This window comes from Heterodontus francisci, chromosome 14 (assembly GCF_036365525.1).
Source record: "Heterodontus francisci isolate sHetFra1 chromosome 14, sHetFra1.hap1, whole genome shotgun sequence".
Classification (NCBI taxonomy): domain Eukaryota; kingdom Metazoa; phylum Chordata; class Chondrichthyes; order Heterodontiformes; family Heterodontidae; genus Heterodontus; species Heterodontus francisci.
The window spans coordinates 97,934,164-97,948,274 of record NC_090384.1 but is presented as its reverse complement, the minus strand read 5'-3'; the positions used below and the strand labels follow the sequence as shown (position 1 = coordinate 97,948,274).

The 14,111-nt window shown below is 43.6% G+C and overlaps 1 long non-coding RNA gene across 3 annotated transcripts in view; it reads left to right on the top strand.

The window, feature by feature from the left end:
• The window catches only part of LOC137377348 (uncharacterized), a 188,894-nt gene that overhangs the window by 48,477 nt on the left and 126,306 nt on the right, over nucleotides 1–14,111 (top strand). For all 3 annotated transcript variants that reach the window (XR_010976399.1, XR_010976398.1, XR_010976400.1), the window contains exon 2: nucleotides 7,036–7,124. This is a non-coding gene — a long non-coding RNA (uncharacterized lncRNA). The remainder of the gene's footprint in view (nucleotides 1–7,035; nucleotides 7,125–14,111) is intronic.

Genomic DNA, 14,111 nt, shown 5'->3' with positions numbered 1-14,111 from the left:
CTTTTCCCAGTTCTGATGAAAGGTCACTGACCTGAAATGTCAACCCTGCTTCTCTCTCCACAGATGCTGCCAGACCTGCTGAGTAGTTCCAAAATGTTCTGTTCTTATGACATGAATGCAAGTTATTGCTGCGTTGTATGAGGTGTCAGTTTGCCTCACATGGTAACACTCCAGCTGCTGATTAGGTCTTGAATATTTAATGTAGGTTAACACTCTACTGAGAGAGTGCTGCATTGTCAGCGTTTATATCTTTTGGATGAAAGGTTAAACCTCAGCCTTATCTGCCTGTTCAAGTGGGCCGTCAAGGTCTGCTAGCAATACTTGAAGAAGAGCATGGAGTTTTCTTGTTGTCCTTCTCAACAATCTTTCCTGAACCAACACCACTAAAATCAAAGTATCTCATCATTCATTTATCACCTGTGGGATCCTGCTGTGCACAAATTGTATTCCGCATTTACCTATGCAGCAGCAGTGACTGCACTTCAGAAGTGAATTTATTGGCTGGGAAACATTACGGGACATCCCGGGAACATGAAAGGCACCATATGAAAGCAAGATCCTCTTTCTATCTATACCTTTAGTCTGCCAATCATCTCAACCAGAAATGCCTGCAGCCTTGTACTTACTACAATGACTTGTATTTATATACAGACTTTAATGTAGTAAAATGTCATAAGGCGTTTCACAGGAGCGTAATTGGACAAAATAAATTGTCATCGAGCCAAAGAAGGCAATATTAGGACAGACAAGCAAAAGCTTGGTCAAAGCGGTAGGTTTTAAGTAGGGTCTTAAAGGAGGAGAGAGAGAGAGACACGTAGAGAGGCAGAGAGGTTTAGGGAGAGAATTCCAGAACTTACGCCCTAGACAGCTGCCGATATTAGCAAACAAATGCTTAACACAGTCATACCGTATTTCACTGCCTCGGGATTTCACTAGAGGTGTGAAGCAATTTATATTTAACACCTTCATTGAAATAGTCAGGCGGAAAGTATACACGTTCATCCCAGGCTGACTGCCTACGTGAATCTAATTTTAACCCCAGTGACCTTCAACATCTCTCAGACAACTCATTGTCGCAGGTGAAAGAATGGATAATACCGAAAACTAGCTTTTATCACATAACTTGTTTTTTTAATAATATATAGGACTAATTCTTGAACCGAGTCATCATGATATGATCTCTTTGAATAGGCCAATACAGCTCAAAGGGTTTCTATCATAGGAACTTTAGAGACCACTATCCATCCATAAAATAATATGTTACAGATGTTCTGTAGTTCTGTTATTTATAGGTTTGAAACAGTCTATGTGGATACTGCACTTGAATCATAGCATGTCCACAGAATTGTTTTGCAATGCCAAATGAAACATATGATTTACTGCAGTAACTGAGGTTTTAAAAAATTGTAAAAGGTCATATTTATTTCTTTATTCATCATAAAGGTATTGAAATTGGTTCTGTAGTTGGCATTTCTCTAATGTTCATGCTGTCTAGAATAGTCCATATCACTTTTAAAAAGAAAGACTTACCACTATATAACAGCAGGTTGTCCCAAATCACTTTACAGACAATGGAGCACTTTTGGGGTACTCACTGTTTGTGATGTAGGAAACGTGGCAGCCAATTTACACACAGCAAGCTCCCACAAACAGCAATGTGATAATGGTGAGATAATATGTTTTTTGTGATGTTAATTAAGGAATAAATATTGACCAGGACACCACAGAGAAGTCCCCGGTTCCTCTTGGAAATAGTAGCCATGGGTTCTTTTACATCCACCTGAGAGGACAGACTGAACCTTGATTTAACAACTCATCCAAGAGACAAGATTCCCTCAGAACTGTACTGGAGTGTCAGACAAGACTCTTGCACTCAAGTTTTGGGAGTAGGATTTGAACCCACAACCTTCTGACTCAGCGGCAAGAGAGCGACCAACTGAATCATGACTGACACTTTTCATAAATATATCAAACAGCAAAATGATCTTAAAGTATTCCAATTGATTATTATATAGTCAAGAATACATGGTGAAAAGCTATCATGAAGGCACTTTCTACTATGAGGCCAGTTGATGCTGAATGTAAATGCCAGAAATACCAGCTATTTTTTAAATTCCCTCATGGGATGTAAATGTTGCTGGCAAGCATTTGTTTCCCAGTCCCAATTGCCCTTGAGAAGGTGGTGGTGAGCTGCCTTCTTGAACTACTGCAGTCCATGTGGTTAGAACATTAGAACATTACAGCGCAGTACAGGCCCTTAGGCCCTCGATGTTGCGCCGACCTGTGAAACCATCTGACCTACACTATTCCATTTTCATCCATATGTCTATCCAATGACCACTTAAATGCCCTTAAAGTTGGCGAGTCTACTACTGTTGCAGGCAGGGCGTTCCACACCCCTACTACTCTCTGAGTAAAGAAACTACCTCTAACATCTGTCCTATATCTATCACCCCTCAACTTAAAGCTATGTCCCCTCGTGTTTGCCATCACCATCCGAGGAAAAAGACTCTCACTATCCACCCTATCTAACCCTCTGATTATCTTATATGTCTCTATTAAGTCACCTCTCCTCCTCCTTCTCTCCAACGAAAACAACCTCAAGTCCCTCAGCCTTTCCTCGTAAGACCTTCCCTCCATACCAGGCAACATCCTAGTAAATCTCCTCTGCACCCTTTCCAAAGCTTCCACATCCTTCCTATAATGCGGTGACCAGAACTGCATGCAATACTCCAGGTGCGGCCTCACCAGAGTTTTGTACAGCTGCAGCATGACCTCGTGGCTCCGAAACTCGATCCCCCTACTAATAAAAGCTAACACACCATATGCCTTCTTAACAGCCCTATTAACCTGGGTAGCAACTTTCAGGGATTTATGTACCTGGACACCAAGATCTCTCTGCTCATCTACACTACCAAGAATCTTCCCATTAGCCCAGTACTCTGCATTCCTGTTACTCCTTCCAAAGTGAATCACCTCACACATTTCCGCATTAAACTCCATTTGCCATCTCTCAGCCCAGCTCTGCAGCCTATCTATGTCCCTCTGTACCCTACAACATCCTTCGGCACTATCCACAACTCCACCGACCTTCGTGTCATCTGCAAATTTACTAACCCACCCTTCTACACCCTCATCCAGGTCATTTATAAAAATGACAAACAGCAGTGGCCCCAAAACAGATCCTTGCGGTACACCACTAGTAACTAAACTCCAGGATGAACATTTGCCATCAACCACCACCCTCTGTCTTCTTTCAGCTAGCCAATTTCTGATCCAAAGCTCTAAATCACCTTCAACCCCATACTTCCGTATTTTCTGCAATAGCCTACCGTGGGGAACCTTATCAAACGCCTTACTGAAATCCATATACACCACATCCACTGCTTTACCCTCATCCACCTGTTTGGTCACCTTCTCGAAAAACTCAATAAGGTTTGTGAGGCACGACCTACCCTTCACAAAACCGTGCTGACTATCGCTAATGAATTTATTCTTTTCAAGATGATTATAAATCCTATCTCTTATAACCTTTTCCAACATTTTACCCACAACCGAAGTAAGGCTCACAGGTCTATAATTACCAGGGCTGTCTCTACTCCCCTTATTGAACAAGGGGACAACATTTGCTATCCTCCAGTCTTCCGGCACTATTCCTGTCGACAATGACGACATGAAGATCAAGGACAAAGGCTCTGCAATCTCCTCCCTGGCTTCCCAGAGAATCCGAGGATAAATCCCATCTGCCCCAGGGGACTTATCTATTTTCACACTTTCCAAAATTGATAACACCTCCTCCTTGTGAACCTCAATCCCATCTAGCCTAGTAGTCTGAATCTCAGTATTCTCCTCGACAACATTTTCTTTCTCGACTGTAAATACTGACGAAAAATATTCATTTAACGCTTCCCCTATCTCCTCTGATTCCACACACAACTTCCCACTACTATCCTTGATTGGCCCTAATCTAACTCTAGTCATTCTTTTATTCCTGATATACCTATAGAAAGCCTTAGGGTTTTCCTTGATCCTATCCGCCAAATGACTTCTCGTGTCCTCTCCTTGCTCTTCTTAGCTCTCCCTTTAGATCCTTCCTGGCTAGCTTGTAACTCTCAAGCGCCCTAACTGAGCCTTCACGTCTCATCCTAACATAAGCCTTCTTCTTCCTCTTGACAAGCGCTTCAACTTCTTTAGTAAACCACGGCTCCCTCGCTCGACAACTTCCTCCCTGCCTCACAGGTACATACTTATCAAGGACACGCAGTAGCTGCTCCCTGAATAAGCTCCACATTTCGATTGTGCCCATCCCCTGCAGTTTCCTTCCCCATCCTACGCATCCTAAATCTTGCCAAATCGCATCATAATTTCCTTTCCCCCAGCTATAATTCTTGCCCTGCGGTATATACCTGTCCCTGCCCATCGCTAAGGTAAACCTAACCGAATTGTGATCACTATCACCAAAGTGCTCACCTACATCTAAATCTAACACCTGGCCGGGTTCATTACCCAGTACCAAATCCAATGTGGCATCGCCCCTGGTTGGCCTGTCTACATACTGTGTCAGAAAACCCTCCTGCACACACTGGACAAAAACTGACCCATCTAAAGTACTCGAACTATAGTATTTCCAGTCAGTATTTGGAAAGTTAAAGTCCCCCATAACAACTACCCTGTTACTCTCGCTCCTGTCGAGAATCATCTTCGCTATCCTTTCCTCTACATCTCTGGAACTATTCGGAGGTCAGAAAACTCCCAACAGGGTGACCTCTCCTCTCCTGTTTCTAACCTCGGCCCATACTACCTCAGTAGACGAGTCCTCAAACATCCTTTCTGCCGCTGTAATACTCTCCTTGATTAACAATGCCACACCCCCCCCCCTCTTTTACCATCTTCTCTGTTCTTACTGAAACATCTAAATCCCGGAACCTGCAACATACATTCCTGCCCCTGCTCTACCTATGTCTCCGAAATGGCCACAACATCGAGATCCCAGGTACCAACCCATGCTGCAAGCTCACCCACCTTATTCCGGATGCTCCTGGCATTGAAGTGGACACACTTTAAACCAAGTTCTTGCTTGCCAGTGCCCTCTTGCGTCCTTGTAACCTTATCCCTGACCTCACTACTCTCAACATCCTGTACACTGGAATTATAATTTAGGTTCCCATTCCCCTGCTGAATTAGTTTAAACCCCCCCTGAAGAGCACTAGCAAATCTCCCCCCCAGGATATTGGTACCCCTCTGGTTCAGGTGAAGACCATCCTGTTTGTAGAGGTCCCACCTACCCCAGAAAGAGCCCCAATTATCCAGGAAACCAAAACCCTCCCTCCTACACCATCCCTGCAGCCACGTGTTCAACTCCTCTCCCTCCCTATTCCTCGCTTCGCTAGCACGTGGCACGGGCAACAACCCGGTGTAGTTACCCACAGTGCTGTTAGGCAGGGAGTTCCAGGATTTTGACCCAGCGACAGTGAAGGAACGACAATATCGTTCCAAGTCAGGATGGTGTGTGTCTTGGAGGGGAACTTTCAGGTGGTGGTGTTCCCATGCGTCTGCTGCCCTTGTCCTTCTAGGTGATAGGTTTGGAAGGTTCGGTTGAAAGACACTATATGAGATGCTGCTGTGCAACTTGTAGATGGTACACACTATCTACCGGTTAAGTTTCTGGTCATGGTGACCTGCAGAATATTGATGGTGGGGAACTCAACGATGGTAATGCCATTGAACATCAAGGGGAGAAGGTTAGATTCTGTCTGGTTGGAGATGGTCATTGCTTGGCACTTGTTTTTGGTGCAAATGTTACCTGCTGATTGCTGAGGAAGTCTCACCTGAAAAACCAAATTCCCAACCTGGTAAATGCAGGATCTACTGTGCAATCTGAGGTCAGCTGTTCCCGGCAAATATAGACCTCGTCAATCATCGATAGAACTTGCTGCAAAAATGAGATGATAGTAATAACTTCGGTAACTCAATAGAGAGCCATGTTTCCAAGTGTGCCAGTGCCACAAAGATTGGTAGCATAGTAAATAGTGTAGACGAGAGCATAAAATTACAAAGAGAAATCGATATAATAAATGAGTGGGCAGAAACTGTGGCAGATGGATTTCAACGCTAGTAAGTATGATGTCATCCATTTTGGACCCAAAAAAAAACCTCGGTATTGCTTACATGGTGAAAAGTTTGGAACAGTGGAAGTCATAGAGATTTGAGGGTTCATGTATGCAGGTCGCTAAAATACCATGGTCAGGTACAAAAATATATCAAAATGGCTAATTGAATGTTGCCCTTTATAACTAAAGGGCCAGAATACAAAGGGGAGGGAGTTTTGCTCCAGCTATACAAAGCCCTAGTTAGACCACATCTGGAGTACTGTTTACAGTTCTGGGTATGGAAAGAATAAATTGGCCTTGGAAGGAATGCTGTGCAGCTTCACCAGTATGTTACCAGAGCTTCAAGGGTTAAATTATGAGTAGCAATTACATGAACTAGGTTTGAGTTCCCTGGAATATAGGATAAGGGCTGATTTGATTGAGGTTTTTGAAAAGGAATTGATAGGATAAAGAGAGAGAGAGAGATTTTCTGCTGTGGTTGGGTGGGGAGTCTAGGACAAGGGGACATAACCTTAAAATCAGAGCCACACCATTCAGGATAGAAGTTAGGAAACACCTCTTCATGCAAAGGTTGGTAGAAGAGTGGAACTGTCTTCCACAAAAAACTGGAAATGCTAGCTCAATTATTCAGTTTAAATCTGAGATTGATAGATTTTTGCTAGCCAAGGGTATTAAGGGATTATAAAGCCAAGGCAGGTGAATGAAATTAGAATTTAGATCAGCCATGCTCCCATTGAATGGTGGAACAGGCTTGAGGGGATGAATGGCCCACTCCTGTTCCCATTCATTTTTTTGGATCTAAGTGAATGCTAAGTGATTCAGCTGCCATGCAACAGCGGAAATCTTTCCTACCAAACTCATTCATTGGCTGACTTCTGGTGGCAGAATGCGAAGTGAAACTGTTACTCTCGCTGTTTAAACACAGGGACCTAGGAATTGGTTTGTGCCTGGAATTCCACAAAGCTGCATGCGAATAAAGAGAACCACGCCTGCTCAACCCGGCTCCACAACAACGTAAGTAGAAATTTTTTTTTAAATTTACCTTTCGGGCGGAAGCCTCCAGGAACCTCTTGCTTGGGCGACAGACACCTGAGCATTCTGCAGTCACACACAATCCAAAGGAGGCTTCAAACAGATGTTAGGCTCTCTATTTGCATGTGTAAAGGGACTAGCGCCTGTTTCAGGCACGTGCCTTAGACGCTTATGGAGGAGCTTTAACCAATATGGTGGGTGGCACACTTCTAGTGCAAAGGAAATGCACGCAATCTGCACCCCGCCACCACCCCCCCCCACCATACTGAACTCTGGCAACCATTTTGCATTTGTAAAATGGACACAGTGCAATTCAATTTCTAGGCCAGAGTGTCAGAGTCCCACCAAATAGTTTTGTGTAAATAATTTGAGCTTTGGCAATGATTTGTTGTATCTTATCCAGGCGCTTATCCATTGTCTCTTGAGATAAGGAGGCCAAAGAAGGAGATCAAGACTAATAAGTTTAGGTAACGCGATAAGAGTATATTTTTCAGATATTTCTGATTTCAGATTGAGCATTAATATATATGGGCAGTGAAATACGTAATCACATAGAAAGAGGGAACGTTGAAAAACAAGGGACCCAATTTGTGCATTGTAAGATCCCACAAAGCGCAATGACCAGAGAATCTGTTTTAGTGACGTTGTTTAACGGATAAATGTTGGCCAGGACGCTGAGGAGAACTCCCCTGCTGTTTTCAAATTGTGCCACAGGATATTTTACGTCTTGATAGCACTAACAGGACCTCTGTTTAACACCTCATCTGAAAGACAGTACCTCTGACAATGCAGCACTCCCTTAGTACTGCCCCTGTGACAGCACAGTAATCCCTCCTTAGTACTGCACTGGGAGTATCAGCCTAGGTTTTGGGCTTAAGTCTCTGGAGTTGGGCTTGAACCCATAACTTGTAGCAGAGGGTGCTACCCACTGAGCCATGGCTGACATCTTCTATATTAAATGGAAGGGGAGTGAGGTTGTTCCTCCAGCGAGTCTCACTGTACTTCTGTCTGGATTCGGGTTGGGCTGTAACTCTGGATTAGAAACCGTTTACATTGGAGCAGTGTCATCCTTTGGTCAAAGTTAGTTCTTTAAATCATTTGCTCTGGAGAGAGTACAGAGGAGGTTTATGCGAATGTTGCCAGGGCTTGAAAGTTGCAGCTATGAACAAAGATTGGATTGGCTGGGGTTGTTTTTCTTAGAACAGAGGAGGCGGAGGGGTACAAAATTATGAGGGGCCTAGGTAGGAAGGACCTGTTTTCCCTAGCGGAGAGGTCAGTTACCAGGGGGCACAGATTTAAGGTGATTGGTAGAAGAATTAGAGGGACATGAGGAAAAACGTTTTCACCCAGAGGGTGGTGGGTGTCTGGAATTCACTGCCCGGATTGGTGGTGGAGGCAGAAACCCTCAACTCTTTTAAAAGGTACCTGGACCTGCATCTGAAGTGCTGTAACCTGCAAGGCGATGGACCGGGTCCTGGAAGGTGGGATTAGATTGGGCAGCTAGTTTTCTTTTAGCTGTGTTACGACCAGGTGAGAAAGAGGTCTAGGGGTTCCCTCTCGGCCTTCACCTGGCTTAACTGTAACAGTGTTAAATTTTTAAAACACCGTGTTTTTAGCTCCCCCTCAGTGAATCCTTGTTCACTGCTTTCCAATTGTAAGGCAAATAAATCAATTAGACAGGTTTTCTTAGATTTAAACAAGAAAGGTGGAAGTTTATTAACCTTTAACTCTAATCTGGTTAACGATTATGAATATGCGACACGACCAGTCTCGCATGCATACCGATAAACACACACGCCGATAGAAGCAGAAAAAGTAGAAAGAATAAAGGGGAAAGGTTTGAGGCAATAGCTGGGTGGATTTTACAGTCCTTTGAGTTCAATGTGGAGTCTCTGGTTGCCGGTAAGTCTTGCTGTTCGTTGGGGCCCAGTGCACGCTTTAACTTGTGTCAATGTAGGAGACTTTTCTCGCTTGAGGTTTAAGCGACTGCAGTGGGTCTGGAGGTTTGTAAGAAAGCGAGAGAGAGCTAGCCAGGAGAGAGGCTCTCTTGTTCCAGGTTCAGTTGCAATCTATAGTCTGTCTTCAAACTGTCCTGTGTGTAGTTCAAAGAAAAGCCTGGGCCAGCAGGTTAGTCATGTGACCAGCTGGTTTAACCACTCCTGCGTTTGTGAATTCTCCATCTTAGCATACACTGGAATGTGAGCTTTCTACACCTTCAATGTCTGGTGATCAAAATCCATTTGGGTCAATTGGACCAGGGAGTAGTTGCTTTGTCTCCACAAGCACCATCTCTTAGTATGCAATTGTTGTCCAGCCAAATGTCTGGTGATCTCTTTAAACAAGTCATTTCTTCACTCCAGCAACAGTTTAAAATTAATGTTCATATGATAAAATTAATATGCCTCATTCTTGGCAGATGGGGGTCGTCATGACAGCTGGAACAGGCACGATAGGCTGAATGGCCTCCTTCTGTGCCATAACTTTTCTATGCTTCGATGGTTCTATGGAAACATATCATTTCAACATGAGGTATCAGAGCTTTCCTCTTACGGGTTGATATTGGCTGGGATTTTGCGGTAGTAATGATGGTGAAATTGCCAGCATTCGCGATCATCGCTCCTCCGAAACTAACAACATCTTCTGGAGTCTTCTCATGCACAGAATAACACTTCTCCAGAGGGTGCGGTCCCCCCAGAATGCAACAATTAGAAATCACTGAGCTGATGAGAAATTCCATTCTAGTTCTCTTAGTCTCGCTGTAAAAACCATTAAAAAAGGTATGCCTTGTCGAATGAGGTGTGATTGGTTTTTTAATGATGTGCTAAGTCCATAACGACTGCTAAGCGCCTTCACTGGCTCTGACAGAGTAAATTTATATTTGTTGAATGTCAAATTTCTCCATTGTGACAAGAAATTCCACATTCTTTTGTAAGTTTATGTTATTTTAGCTTCTAACTTAATGTGTAATCCCAATTATTTATTTTCTTATCTATAAAATTTAAAAATTACAAGATTTGATGAAAGGTCATTGACCTGAAACGTTGGGCGGATTTGAAGTTGCGGCAAAGGGTCCGCCCACCGGGTATAAAGTCGGGGGTGAGTCCGCCTCCACTGGGCTGGAAGCCATGCAGCGATTTTGTATGGCTTAGGCCCTTCATTAGCCTTGTTCAGGACTTCTGCCCCTCTGAGGCATTAAGTCCTGCCTCCATGAGCTACCGACCAAACAGCAGGCCGGCAGCTCCTCAGTCCCAGCAGTGCCACTGGGAGTGGTGGCCACTGCTGGGACTGCACCCAGCATGAGGAGCAACAGCGACGCCAGCCCTGAAAAAGGTGGGTGGGGTTTCGGGCCTCGCTTGGGATAATCGGCTGGACCCTGGAAAGGGGGGTGGGGTAGGTCAAGAGTGTAAAAATCCAGCCATCAACTCTGTTTCTCTCTCCACAGATGCTGCCAGACCTGCTGAGTATCTCCAGCACTTTCTGTTTTTATTACAAAAGTGTAGGCATGTTCCTTTAAGAGCACCATTACCATTTCACTAGAAATAGAAATGATAGGAAATCTGTGTGTGAGGGATAACATATTTAAAATACATAATGAGGAAAATAACTAAGGAGTAGTAAATCATGAGCTTGATAAATTTAGAGTGGTGAATGGGACGGCTGGGAACTATTGCAAAGAATTGGAGTTTCAATCCGTCTCAGCTCACAATCGCATCCAGCGATCATACATTTCAAAATTCAGTGAAAATATAGATGATATAAATACAGTAACAACAACAAATGCATATTTATCTGAATTTCACACGGTCTATCTACGCAGCATGTAGTCAAACGGCCTCAGTTGTGCTAAAACCCATGAGAAATGATTATGCATTAGCTGTTATTGCTTCATTTATAAAACTATGGCATCACACAGGTTAAACACTCTTATTTCTTCTGAAGGACATTCAATACTTTCAGACCTATTGAAAACAAATTCAATAAACACTCCTTGTGAGGTGTCATTAAAATCTTACTTTATTGCCTTATGTCTACACATTATCAGCTCTGCCGAATGGAGTTCAGTATTTATAAACTCTCAGTTAGGGGACCATGAAATGGTCTCTTGTATGCTCCACTAAGCACTCCTTCTCGTTAAATCGCCATGATTCTGGAACCAATTATATAGAGGATATGTCTCAATTTGTTCTCCATTAATGCCACATTGGTTTGTGAGGCAGGCCATGTACCCAATACAGATATCCCAAGCTCATGAAATTGATGAACTGAGAGTTACTACTAGTCCTGACTTCGGCGTCTGGAATTCCAATCTAAGGTTACAGAGAAGGGCTTTTGACCCGAGATTCAACTTTCACAAGCACAAAAGACCCCTTTGCATGTTACACTCCATGGTTAAAAACACACACACGCACCCCAAAACACAATACAACATGTAAGACTTCACTATTGCACTGTTCATGCATGTTGGGAAACCACATCATTTATCTTCCAGCTGTTTCGGATTGATTTACTGAAGGCAGCACTGGACAGGTTTACAAGGTTATTTGTTCGCATCTATGCCGCACAGTTCAAATGGTATTCGGTGCAAAACTAAAAACGGCCTGGGGAAAACAGAAACAAAGGCCAACCTATTATGCTCTGAGAATTTGATTGGATCTTTTAGTGTCACTCAATATACATATTGAAAATATCCAAAAGTTGAAATATAGAATTCCAGTAATATTAACTACCTGTACATTAATAAATGAGTATACCATTTTGGCACACCACATTTTATCATGATATTATTAACATTTATTAAAGTTTATTTCTCCCCGGTGTCCTGGGCCAATATTTATCCCTCAATCAACATCACAAAGGCAGATTATCTGGTCGCTATCTCATTGCTGTTTGTGGGAGTTTGCTGTGTGCAGATGTGGCTGCTGTGTTTCCTAAATTATAACAGCGACTACACTTCAAAACTTCATCGGCTGTAAAGCGCTTTGGGACGTCCTGAGATCCTGAAAGGTGCTATATAAATGCAAGTCTTTCTTGTCTTTTAACAAATTATTCCCCTGACCACGCCTGGATAACTGGAATGGTCGACAACATAATTTCTCGTTAGATGCATAATAAGATGTGATAACACTACTTTGTCATGTCTACGGCGCAACCCTGTCAATCTTAACACCTTCAGGCTCAATGGACTAGAAAATCAGCCCTTAAAGTTAATCAGCCAACCAGAGGACCATTATTTTGAATGAGTATCCCACCGCCAAAACTGGCAACAGGGGACAGGAGACAGAGAAAAAAAAAAGATAAAGAGGTTAAGAATAGATTGGAGGGCATGGGGTTGGAGGGCATGAGATTGGAGGGCATGGGAGGTTAGGGCAAGGTATTGGAAGGCAAAGGATTGGAGGGCATGGGAATTAGTGTTCATGTTTTGTATTGAAAATTATTCATGTGTGTTTATTTTAGTTGTTTAAATTTAAAATTACAGTAACAAATCTACTAATATTAGGGTTTGTTTCAGCATCAAAGGCCAGAATTTTACAGCCCCCCCAAAAAGTGGGCTGTTGGCAGGGGGTCCAAAAAACTGAGTGGGAGGCAGGAAGGGTGCCGTTCCAGCTGCCTTCCCGCCTCTGTTGCAATTTTATGAGGGGTGATGTCATTAAGAAATGGCCTGCCTGCCCCAGGCCAATCAAGGCCCCTAAGTGACTAATTAGCTGCTACTTAAGGGCCTCCTCCCACTGCTGCTGGTATTTTACCCATGGTGGATGGGTGGCAAAGGCCCCAAGGACATTGCCAGGTAAAACCTGGGGGCCTCCTTGTGGGCAGGGGAGCCCTCCTGATTGGGCACCCTGTGCCCCACGGAGGGCTGCCCCCTGAAGCCCCAATCACCCCCAATGCACAACACTCCCCCACCCCCCCCTCCCCACCTTAACCAACCCGCCTCTTGCCTCATTGGGGCCAGGAGGATTGTCCCGGGCGAGGTCCCAAAAACTCATTTTCTTTCCAGGGCCGTCCTTCCTCTTCCTGCTGAAGCTGGGTGCAGTCCCAATAGTGGCCACCGCTCCTGGTGGTGCTGCTGGAACTAAGAGCTGCTGGCCCGCTGATTGGTCGGCAGCTCCATTTGGTGGGACCTCCTGCCTCAAGGAGGTGGAAGTGCTGCCCAAGACCAACTAAGGGCCTGGCGAGTGAAAAATCCCAGCATGGCTCCCCAGGTCCAGTGGAGGCGGGCTCGCCACTGACCTTCCGGTCAGTGGGCCAGTAGCTGTGCCCAACATTAAATTCCGGCCATGGAGTGCGACCTGAGAACTTGAAACAAAAATGGCCAGTCTGGATTGGAACTCCCTGGAGTTGCTAGCAGTCTGATGTTTAAGAGGTTATTGTACATATATCTAGTCTCAAATTAAAATCAGGAAGATGAGGGTTAGCTCAAAAGTCAAAGTGATTCATTAAAATAAAAATACATATTTTTGCTGTTTGTCCTGTAGTGGCGAAAATAGTCCCAATGTTATAAAAGTCGGTATTTTCGCATGAAAACTATTTGCCTTACTGACCACAACCCTTAGCTCTCTGATCTCTACTCCTATATAAATAATATAAACTGTTATTTTAATCAATTAAAAGTTATTTTTTAACTTGATATCAATCTGGCAAACATATGTTGGAGCCGTAACCCACTGTACTGTGCAAAGAGTTATGTGACACTATGCAAAAATGTTTTTATTTCTTGATAGCCGTCCAAACACTTATGATTTATTTAGTCGTCGGTAATAAAATTGGATAAACATAGATAGCCAATATAAGCTATGTGTGCACTGAGGACTACATACTTCATTTTCTTTACAGAGACTGTGTTCACGTAATACAGATTTTATACAGTTAATTGTAAGGATTGGAAATAGTTTCTAAGCCAGAACCTCTGCATCTATCGGAAGCAACGTTGGCAGGATTTTAGGAAATGAGATTTCGAAAAAGCATGACAGA